At 40.3% G+C, this 10,005-nt stretch overlaps 1 pseudogene across 1 annotated transcript; it reads right to left on the bottom strand.

Annotated features, from left to right (window-relative positions):
* Positions 1 to 7,175: 7,175 nt before the first annotated feature.
* LOC308501923 (tropomyosin-like) lies at positions 7,176 to 7,946 on the bottom strand (annotated as a pseudogene). The gene has a single exon. The product of its transcript is annotated as a tropomyosin-like (transcript).
* Between the last annotated feature and the right edge of the window lie 2,059 nt (positions 7,947 to 10,005).

Genomic DNA, 10,005 nt, shown 5'->3' with positions numbered 1-10,005 from the left:
ATTTAATGTTAAGGGAGAACCTAAATAGTCTAACAGCCAAGAAAAAAATGTGTGTGTGTGTATATACACGTAACATTATCAGTATTATGAAGTATACAGGATTTACAATCAAGATCTAAAAATAAACTGTACAATGTCTGACAATTAGGTTCATGAACTCATCCTAGAAAAAGTGTTACGAACATCGTTGCTGATCACTATGGTCAGCTTCGAAATACACCCCTTAGGAAGATATGCACTGATGCCAGCGCCTAGTCCACCCTTCAAAGTAATTTTGGAACTCTTTTTCTGGAATGGCCATCACAGCTGCCATTCTATTACCCTCAATGTCCTGAATATCATCCGAATGTCTTCCTTTCAATATTTCCTTTATGTTCACGTAAAGAAAGAAGTCATTGGGGATCAGATCAGATGAGTAGGGAGGGGGTTCCAATACAGTTATTTGTTTACTGGCTAAAAAGTCCCTCACAGACAGTGCTGTGGGAGCTAGTGCATTGTTGTGAATCAAGAGCTGTGAATTGTTGGTGAAAAGTTCAGGTCGTTTTCATCTATTTCACGTGGCCTTTTCAGCACTTCCAAATAGTAAACTTGGTTAACTGTGTGTCCTGTTGGTACAAATTCATAATTAATAATCCCTCTAATATTAAAAAAAGTTAGCAACATCATTTTGACTTGATTTGGACTGACGAAACTTTTTTGGTTGTGGAGAATTGGCTGACTTCCATTGTGCACTTTGATGCTTTGTTTCAGGGTCATATTGGTACACCCATATTTCATCACCAGTGATAACATGGCCCAAAACATTATCTTGCCTCTCCAAAAGATCTTGGCAAACTTTGACTCTCCTTTGCTTTTGTTCATTGGTGAGCTCCTTCGGGACCATTTTTACACACACCTTTCTCATGCCAAGATTTTCAGTTAAGATTTTCCTAATTGCTTCTCTATCGATGTTTACTTGGTCTGCTATCCTTCTCACAGTCAGCTGACTATTTTGACGCACAGTTTGATGAATTTTTGCAGTGTTTTCATTAGTTCTACTCGTTACTGGCCGCCCTAACCTCTCTTCATCAGTGACATGTTCTCCCCTCAAAAAAATGTTTAATCCATTTGTACACTCCCCTTATCCTCATGTGGTTATGTCCATAAACTTGGACTAATATGTCCTTGATTTCAGTTCCACTCTTGCCAGGTTCAACAAGAAATTTAATGCTCAGATATTCTCAGGATGGCACACAAAAATGCAACAATAATAAATGTCATTCAGCAAGACACCACCACACGTCTACATGAGCACAGCTGTGGGACACTGATATACCAAGATTATAAAACTTTACTGAGTGTGGGGACAGAGCCTCAGAAAGCAGTTTCCAGGCTCTCGGCCTCACATAGAAAGATGCTGGCTCAGGTAGTAAATGGCCATCAACTGTGATTGGATGGCCATCAGCTGTGGCTAGTTGGCCGTCAGTTGTAAGCAGTGAGCCATTGGCCACTAACATAACTGCCATGGATTTGCTAGAAGAAAAAAATGGGGGCTAGCAAGAAGATGGTGGCTGAGCTTGCAAGCGGTGCAGTGAGGGTTGCGAACAGTGTGGCTCCTGCTTCCTGTGTCTCCAACCCAGCTGCCAGTGAGAATATAGTAGTATGACTCCCCTACCTATGGCTCCGTGGGTGTTCCTTTTTGGCTGGCACCATTCCCTGCTTATGAAACTGAGTTTTTATATGTGTAAACTGCTCCAGTACATTCCAGAGAGTTTCAGCCGACACCACATCCTGCTCACTGCGCCATTTGTCACGCAGGGTCTCCTGCAAGGTCTCTGTTCTTGCTCCTCACATAAGAACGCAGGACATGTGAGGCCAAAAAGGAACACCCATTGAGCCATAGGTAGGGGAGTCACACCACTATATTCTCACTGGCAGCTGGGTTGGAGACACAGGAAGCAGGAGCCACACTGTTCGCAACCCTCACTGTACCGCTTGCAGGCTCAGCCACCATCTCCTTGCTAGCCCTAATTTTTTTCTTCTAGCAAATCCGTGGCAGTTATATTAGTGGCCAATGGCTCACTGGTTACAACTGACGGCCAACTAGCCACAGCTGATGGCCATCCAATCACAGTTGATGGCCATTTACTACCTGAGCTAACACCTTTCTATGTAAGTCCGAGAGCCTGGAAACTGTTTTCTGGGGCTCTGTCCCCACACTCCACCCCTACTGGGTCTCACTTCACAATCTATGCAACAAGCGTCTTCCGCAAGGGGCCTTGTTCGAGGAGCCTGGATGTGAATGCAAAATCCTAGACACAGCCAGGCTCTCTGGGCACAGCCAGGGTTTCTCAGGGCACCACCAGTACTGGGCACAGCCAGACTTCCTGGGCTTCTTAGGGTACCACCAGTCTCCCCGGGCACAGCCAGGGCCTCTCAGGGCACCACCACTCTCTCTGGGCACAGCCAGACTTCCTGGACTCAGCCAGGGCTCTCAGGGCACTGCCACTCTCTCTGGGTACAGCCAGACTTCCTGGGCTCAGTCAGTGTTTGTGAAACCACTTCTTGCCAAGTTTTCATTTACTCTTTAAAAAAAAAAAATCTTGAAACTTTTTGTAGACTAGAACTCTCGAACGTCTAGAGCAGTTTGCTTTTACTTGGGATGGGTGGCAGTGGACTTTTCAAGTCCTTCCGCAAGGATACTTGCACAGCCCCACTATTTGTCACGGGCTCGTGGCCCAAGATTTGGTACAGTGGGATTGCCCGTCCTCTGTGGCCTTGTTTCATTATGTCGATGATATTCTATTAACATCAGATTCTCTTTCTGATTTAGAGCAAGCAGCTCCTTCTCTTCTCTGCCACCTGAAGTCACTCGGCTGGGCAGTGAATGGGGAAAAGGTCCAAGGCCCTGACTTATCCCTCAAGTTTTTGGGTGTTGTGTAGTCGGGTAAGACAAAGGTTATACCTGAGGCAATTATTGATACGATACAAGCCTTTCCCCGGCCGACCAAGGTCTCCCAACTGCAGATGTATTTGGGTATGCTAGGATATTGGCGGATGTTTGTACCCTATTAAGCACAAATGGCAAGGCCCTTGTACAATATGATAAAAAAGTGGGCCTCATGGGATTGGACAGAGGCTATAGAGCAAGCTTTCGTTGCCACAAAACGGGTAGTGCAGCAGGCACAGGCTCTGCAAGTAGTGGACCTTGGCTGCCCATTTGAACTTGATGTTCACATAACCCAAGAGAAGTACGGATGGGGCCTCTGGCAACGGCAGGAGCGTCTCCGGTTGCCAGTGGGATTTTGGTCCCAATTATGGAAAGGAGCGGAGGTCCACTACTCTCTGATAGAGAAACAGCTGGCCACTGTGTATGCAGCCCTAGTGGCCACAGAAGCCATTACAGGAACGGCTCGGGTGTTGGTTCGAACAACCTATCCTGCCCAGAGTGGTATGACTTCCCTACCTATGGTCTCACTGGAGGTTGTGTTTACACGATGTGTGACCTGCTGTCCACTTTGCTGCCAACTGACCGAATCTCCTTGACTCTCCTTTACTCTCCTCGCTTTCCTCCCTAGCCACGGCAGTTATATCAGTGGCCAAGTGCTCAATGGTTATAGCTGATGGCCAACCAGCCACAGCTGACGGCTATCCACTACCCGAGCCAGCACCTCTCCACATGAGGCCAAGAACCTGGAAACTGCTCTCTGGGGCTCTGTCCCCACACCGAGCTATTTGTACAGTGCTGCCCATGTGAGTGCATAGTGGCAAGTTCGTGAACTAAATTGTCAGCCGCATATGTCTGCATACAAGCTCAATGAATTAGAAATAAAAGGAAAATCAATATTTAAAATAGCATAAAAATATACACCTAGGAATAAATCTATCAAAATATTATAAAATATTTACATTAAAATGTATAAACTTCATTGACATTAAACAAATTTTTAATAAAGGGAGAATTATACACTATCAATGAACTGAAGTACTCAATATTAAGTGATGTGAATTTTTTTCTGAATTACTTTATAACAACAGAATTTACAATATAATTTGTAGTAAACTTGACAAACTCTGTGTATATGATTTTGTGTGTGTGTGTGTGTCTGTGTGTGTGTGTGTGTGTGTGAATTTTTAAATTTGTAAGAAATGCAAAAGGCAAAAATTACTTCAATAGGGGACTTAGTCAAGTTTCCCTAGAAAATAGTTTGGAAAAAAATCTTAAATACTACTGTAATTCCTTATTGCGAGTTTGAATATCAGAGAAGAAAATAAGGAAAAAGTGATTTGAAGCAGGAAAAAAACATGAGGAGCAAATATAATCCATTCTCAAACTGGCCACAGCTTCACAAGGAGACATAGCTAGTTAAGTGTCCACATAGGATAGCTTAAACAGGCTGTCCAAAAATACCAGGCCTCAGAGGTCCATGCAGGAAAGGAGTGGAGAAAGAATTTGTCAACTCCCTACCATCTCTTATCTCCCATTGGTCTAACTTGGTGTCATGGGAAGATAGCCTGGTCCTTTTGGCTGCTAATGGGGAAGCCTTATCCCATGTCCTGCCACATGCTACTTGCATTAGAATCTAGAATACTGGAAGAAGCCAGGGACTCTGGGCGTTGACCTCAATAGTGAAAGTATGTGTCCAACACAAATCAGTCAACTGCGTTGGAGTCGAGTTGGAGCAATCATCTCAGGGTCTTGGAGACGGGTAAGACGGACAGAATCCAAGGTCACATATAAGATAGATAAGTACAACAATGTGGAAGGACTTTTACCAGATATCAAGACTTAATATTAAGCTCTAATGATTGATCTCCTATGATAATAAGACAGGCAAATAGTCCAAAGGATCAAAAAGAAGTAATGAAATAAAATCAAGCCTATATGGGCATGATTTATAATAGAGACAACTTTTGTTGTGCTTGTAATCCACAATTTATTGATCTGGGTTTAATTACAAAAGTATTGACTTTATTTTTTAAACTACATTTGTCAAATTGACTTTGTCAAATTGTTTGTTTGAATATTATATTCAATTAAAAACTAAGATAAAACAAATACAAATGCTCCTGGCAAACTTGCATCAGAACCACTTCTATATTTAAAAAATAAAAAAAATCAGTTTGTCAGTATTTACAAAATATACTGCAGGGATTTTGATTAGCTTTGCATTGAATTTATAGATTGGTTTGGGCAAATGTGACATCTTAATAACATTCGGTCTCTCAATCCATGAACACAGTATACCTCTCCATTTATTTGGATCATCTTTGATTTCTTTCATCATTGTTTTACATTTTCCACCATATAGATTCTACAGAGTTTGTTAGATTTATATCTGGATTTCTTAGACTATTTGGCTGCTGTAACCAAACACCACAAGCTGGGAGGCTAATAAACAACACACATTTATTTCTCACAGTTCTGAAGGCTGGGAAGTCCACAAGCAAGGCATCAGGTGCTCGTATTCTGGTGAGGGCCCCCTTCCCAGTTTCTAGACAGTACCCTCTTGCTGTGTCCTCACATGGTCAAAGAGGCAAACAAGCTCTCTGGGGCCTTTTAATTTTCTTTTTAATAAGAGCACTTCATCACCTCCCACGGTCCCTACCTCCTAATACCATCAACTTCGAGTTTAAGATTTCAGCATATGAATTTTAGTGGGCACAAACATTCAGACTATAGTACAGTGGTACCTCGGTTTTCTAACGTAATCCATTCCGGAAGAGCGTTCGAGTTCTGAAACGTTGGAAAACAGCCGACAGCTAGGCCTCAGGATCTTGCGCTCAGCGGAAGATCATGTTGGACTTCCGAGGTGTGTTAGAAAACCAAAGCATTTACTTCTGGGTTTATAGCGTTCGTAAACCGAAATGTTTGTCAACGGAGCTGCTCGAAAACTGAAATACTACTCTACTAAGTATTTTATTTCTTGTTGTAGTAAATGGTATTATTACATTTAAAGTTCTGATTCCAATTGTTCATTTCTGGTATATAGATATGCAATTGATGTTTATATATTGACCTTGTAACGTGATCTTGTTACACTAACTTAATTCTTTTTCTGTAGTTTATATAAAAATGTATTTGACCAAAATGTAGAAACTGTGATACTATTAGATATGATACATTTGCAAGAATCTAAATGAAAAATGTGATTTTATTCAATTTTACAATTTGCTAGTCTATCTCCTGGGTAGTGTGATGAATTATAAATAGGAGTGAGGGGGCAGAGGAGTTGGAAAAGCTAGAAGCAGGGTGATTTTTAGTCAGAATTGTAAATTTGAGTTGGCACCCTACACTGCTGGGGAGTATGGAATGTTTCAGCTCTGAGATGTTAACTGAGAAAGTAATAACATAACAATGCCAAAGTGTGCAACCCTGTCTAGAAAATACTCCATATCCAGTTAAATCAGGAGACTCCTGGTCTTTTATTGACTTAGTCTTGAAAAGGAATTAAAGTCCTAGATATGTAAATCTTCAATTTATCATTCCCTAAAGTACAGAGGAGATGAAGTTAGTCCAGTTACTTTATCTTTGCTGCCAGAGAGGCCCCTTCTGCCCAATATTTATTAATAGAAAGATGCTCTTGCTCAATTTTTGATGGCAGCAGGCTTTTTGATATGGCTCCCCTGAACAGAACTAAATTCTACCATATTCACTCCTGCTGAGTGGGTGGTTTCATATCAGAGAAAATTGTATGACTATCTCCCCAGCATTCTCATGCTGACTGTTCAGAGGATGTTTGTTCTGCGTGGCAGCATGTGGAAATGGGCCTTGGTGATTAGGTTAACCTAGCTGTGGTTTATGACTTCCCACAATTACACCCCCCTTTCTTCCTCTGGATGGAAAACCCCCACTCATTTTAATGTGATGGTCCCTGGCCTCCTGTAATGTATCCAACAGTGGCCCAAAGGTTCTATTCTTCAAACCTTTAAATTGGTCAGTGACTAGATATTGGAGTCTGTATTTTGAAAGTGTAGGTTGTCTAATCTCCCAGGAACCATATGCCCTCAGTCTTAAGAGTTTGTTCAATAGGAAACACCCTGACTACCTTAGAAATAAATGCAATTTAAGGATAAAAATAGAGCTGAACAAGCTGGCGAAATTGTAAAAAGAAAAAGAAGAAGGAGGGGGAAGGAAAGAATTAGAATTAGCTGGTGCTCAAAGCTTCTCTGAAACAAAATATTTGGTCACATATTCATAATTTGCTTGACATTTCCAGGAACGCGCAGATGCAGTAACAAAAGAAATTTCTTACATGAGAAGAGAAAGTCACAGAGGCCTGGAGCTCCTGGAGCTTCTGTTTTGGTTGTACACAGTTAAGTTAATTTAGTGTGTGATCTAGTGTCTGATATAAGCCCACATTCTGTTCTTTCACCTGGGCAAGTTTTTCTTCCAAGTCATCAATTGTCTTTTCTAGTTTTGCAACTGTTCTCTGCAAATTCGGCATGGGTCTCAGCCTCTTTCAGTTTATCAGACAGAAGTTTCATTTCATCTTCATATTTATCCTCCTTTTCAGAGGCAGCTTCCAGTGACTTCAGGTTGTTAATGACATTCCTGAGTTCTTCTTCCAGGTCACCACATTTTATTTCCGATACCTGTGCATGCTCCTCTGCCCTTTCCCACTGGCCCCTCTGGATGACCAACTTACCAGCTCCCTCCACGTCTTTGTGGTCGGCCTCCTCTGCAGTGTGCTCTGCCTGTTTACACTGCAACTCCTGGAACTCCATCTTCTCCTCATCTTTCTTGGCCGGGTTTTCTATCACTTTCATTCCTCTCTCTCCCCAGCAGCCTTTTCTGCTTCCTCCAGCTTCCTCAGGGCCATGGCCAGCCGTTCTTGAGCCCTGTACAACTCTCAAGGAGCTGGATTGAGAGACTGAGAGCTGCCTCCCCTCCCTTGGGCTTTCTCACGCCAATGGAGCTCACTGTCCAGCTCCAGCAGCAGGCCCTGCGCAGGTCCTTGCCTCATTGGCCGGCTAGGGCAGAGCCTGGATCTTGCAGTTCACCGCCTCCTGGGAGTTGAGGCCAGTCTCAGCTGAGGCACAGGGGCACATGCAGCGTTAGCTAAGCTGGGCTGGACTCAGCTCCTCCTTTGCTAATTCTATGAGCTTCTTTTGTAGATTCTTTGGGAAGTTTATGAATAGAGACACATTTATGTTTTATGTTCTAATTCGTCTCGATGAATCCCTGAAAATATTTCCTAGACTGACCAGCAGCTTGTCCTTTCTTGTACGTCTTATTGTCTTGATAGTTTCTATTTAGTTTTATTTTTGTATTTGTTTTCAGACTCATATTCACACTTTCAATCACATCACCGTTATTTCCCTATTGACAGGACTTAGACCAAAGTAGGTCAGTTGATCCACTCTCTGGTTTGTTCCAGACATTCCCAAATTTAGCCCTGATAGTCCGGTGTCTTAAAAAAATATAAAAAAAATAAAATCCTCATTCCTGTGCTAAACTGCAATTTAGTCATCCTTGAAGTAGGATATGTATTTTAAGAAAATATGGTTCCCACGATGAAAAATCACATTCAACATTTCTATAAATATCAATGCTAACGTTGATGAGTAAAACACCATTCATCAATTACACCTGTTCTATCATTCTTCAAGTCAGATCGTTTAGTTTTTAGAGCTCTCCTTTGGTAAATTGGTGTATTACAACATTTAATTTTATAAGTACATAAAATATCCAGTGAATCCTGCACCTGATAACCTAGGAAATTTAAATTTTCTTCACAAAATTTCTATGCATGTACACTGCCCTGAAAATATCTATACAAGTTATCAGAGGAATAGCTGGCATTCAGACAAATGTATCTGCCATTTATCACATCTCATTGAGAAATGAGTTTCATTAAACCCTACTGACTTTGCCTTCTAAAACTTTCCATCTTGTTCACCTCCTCCCACTTCCTGTGACAAACAACTAAACAATATGTTTATTCTTAAGGTTCCTGGAAAACTCAGCAAGAAGTGGAAATCCAAGGTCTTCTGATGATACAGGCAATGGAGAGAGGTTTTTTTTTTTTTTCATATAGATTACTTTTCACCACAGGATGCAGGTCTTTTTTGTTTACTTGACATTATTAAACACAATGAGAAAAATAAATAGGAGAAAGATTCTATAAATGATTCTGAAGGATATGTGATAATATGGAAAGGAGGTCATGATATATTACCAAGTAGGAAGTAAGCACATTATAAAGCAATATGTTAATTGTGATCCTGTTTTATAATACATACATAGGTGTGTTACTGAGTCGGTGAGAAAACTCACTTAAATATTAACATGTTATTGCTGGGTGGTGTAATATAACTGGAGAATTTCACTATAACTTCATGTTGCTTCTCTATTTTTAAATGTCTATACTTCCTAGTTTTATATAAAAATACTGAAAATTATTCATCTCATCAAATTACAAAAATTACTAGTTTCTGAACATTTGTATGGCCAATGTCAAAACAATATGGGGTCATCTAAAGGGCACCAGATAGTCAAGCAAGTGACTTTAATTCAAATTACTGTTCTAGGTCTTACTGACTATGCAAAAAGGTATTCAACACTCAGGAAACTTAGATTTCTCATTTGCAGAATGGAAATAAAATATCTCATGGTTTATGGGAATATGAAATAAGATTATTTATGCAAAGATACTTTGAAAGCTCAACTGATAAAAATACCTAACATTATTTTGAAATAATTACTATTTTGAGGGTTTTTAACTAGATTCAATTTTCTTAGATTGAGATTTTAAGTTTATTCCTGGCTGGTTTGAATAATTGAAAATTAAAGGCTATGTTAAAATACAGAAAATTTTGTATAAAATGTCTTTAGTTAAACCCTTAATGGAGCAAAATATGTATCCTATAATAAGGTATAAATGTATTTCTTTGTGTTTTTTTTCTTTTAAACCCTAAATATACTTCCAAAATGTATTTTTTAAGCATTTATATAAATTTTTATATTGGATATGAGAATGAATAAATATCTCCCAGAGCTATATGGTTTTAAAACAAAAATAA

Source organism: Rhinolophus hipposideros, assembly GCF_964194185.1.
Source record: "Rhinolophus hipposideros genome assembly, chromosome: 9".
Taxonomy (NCBI): domain Eukaryota; kingdom Metazoa; phylum Chordata; class Mammalia; order Chiroptera; family Rhinolophidae; genus Rhinolophus; species Rhinolophus hipposideros.
Note: the sequence above shows the minus strand (reverse complement) of the source record. Positions and strands in the feature narration are given on the sequence as shown.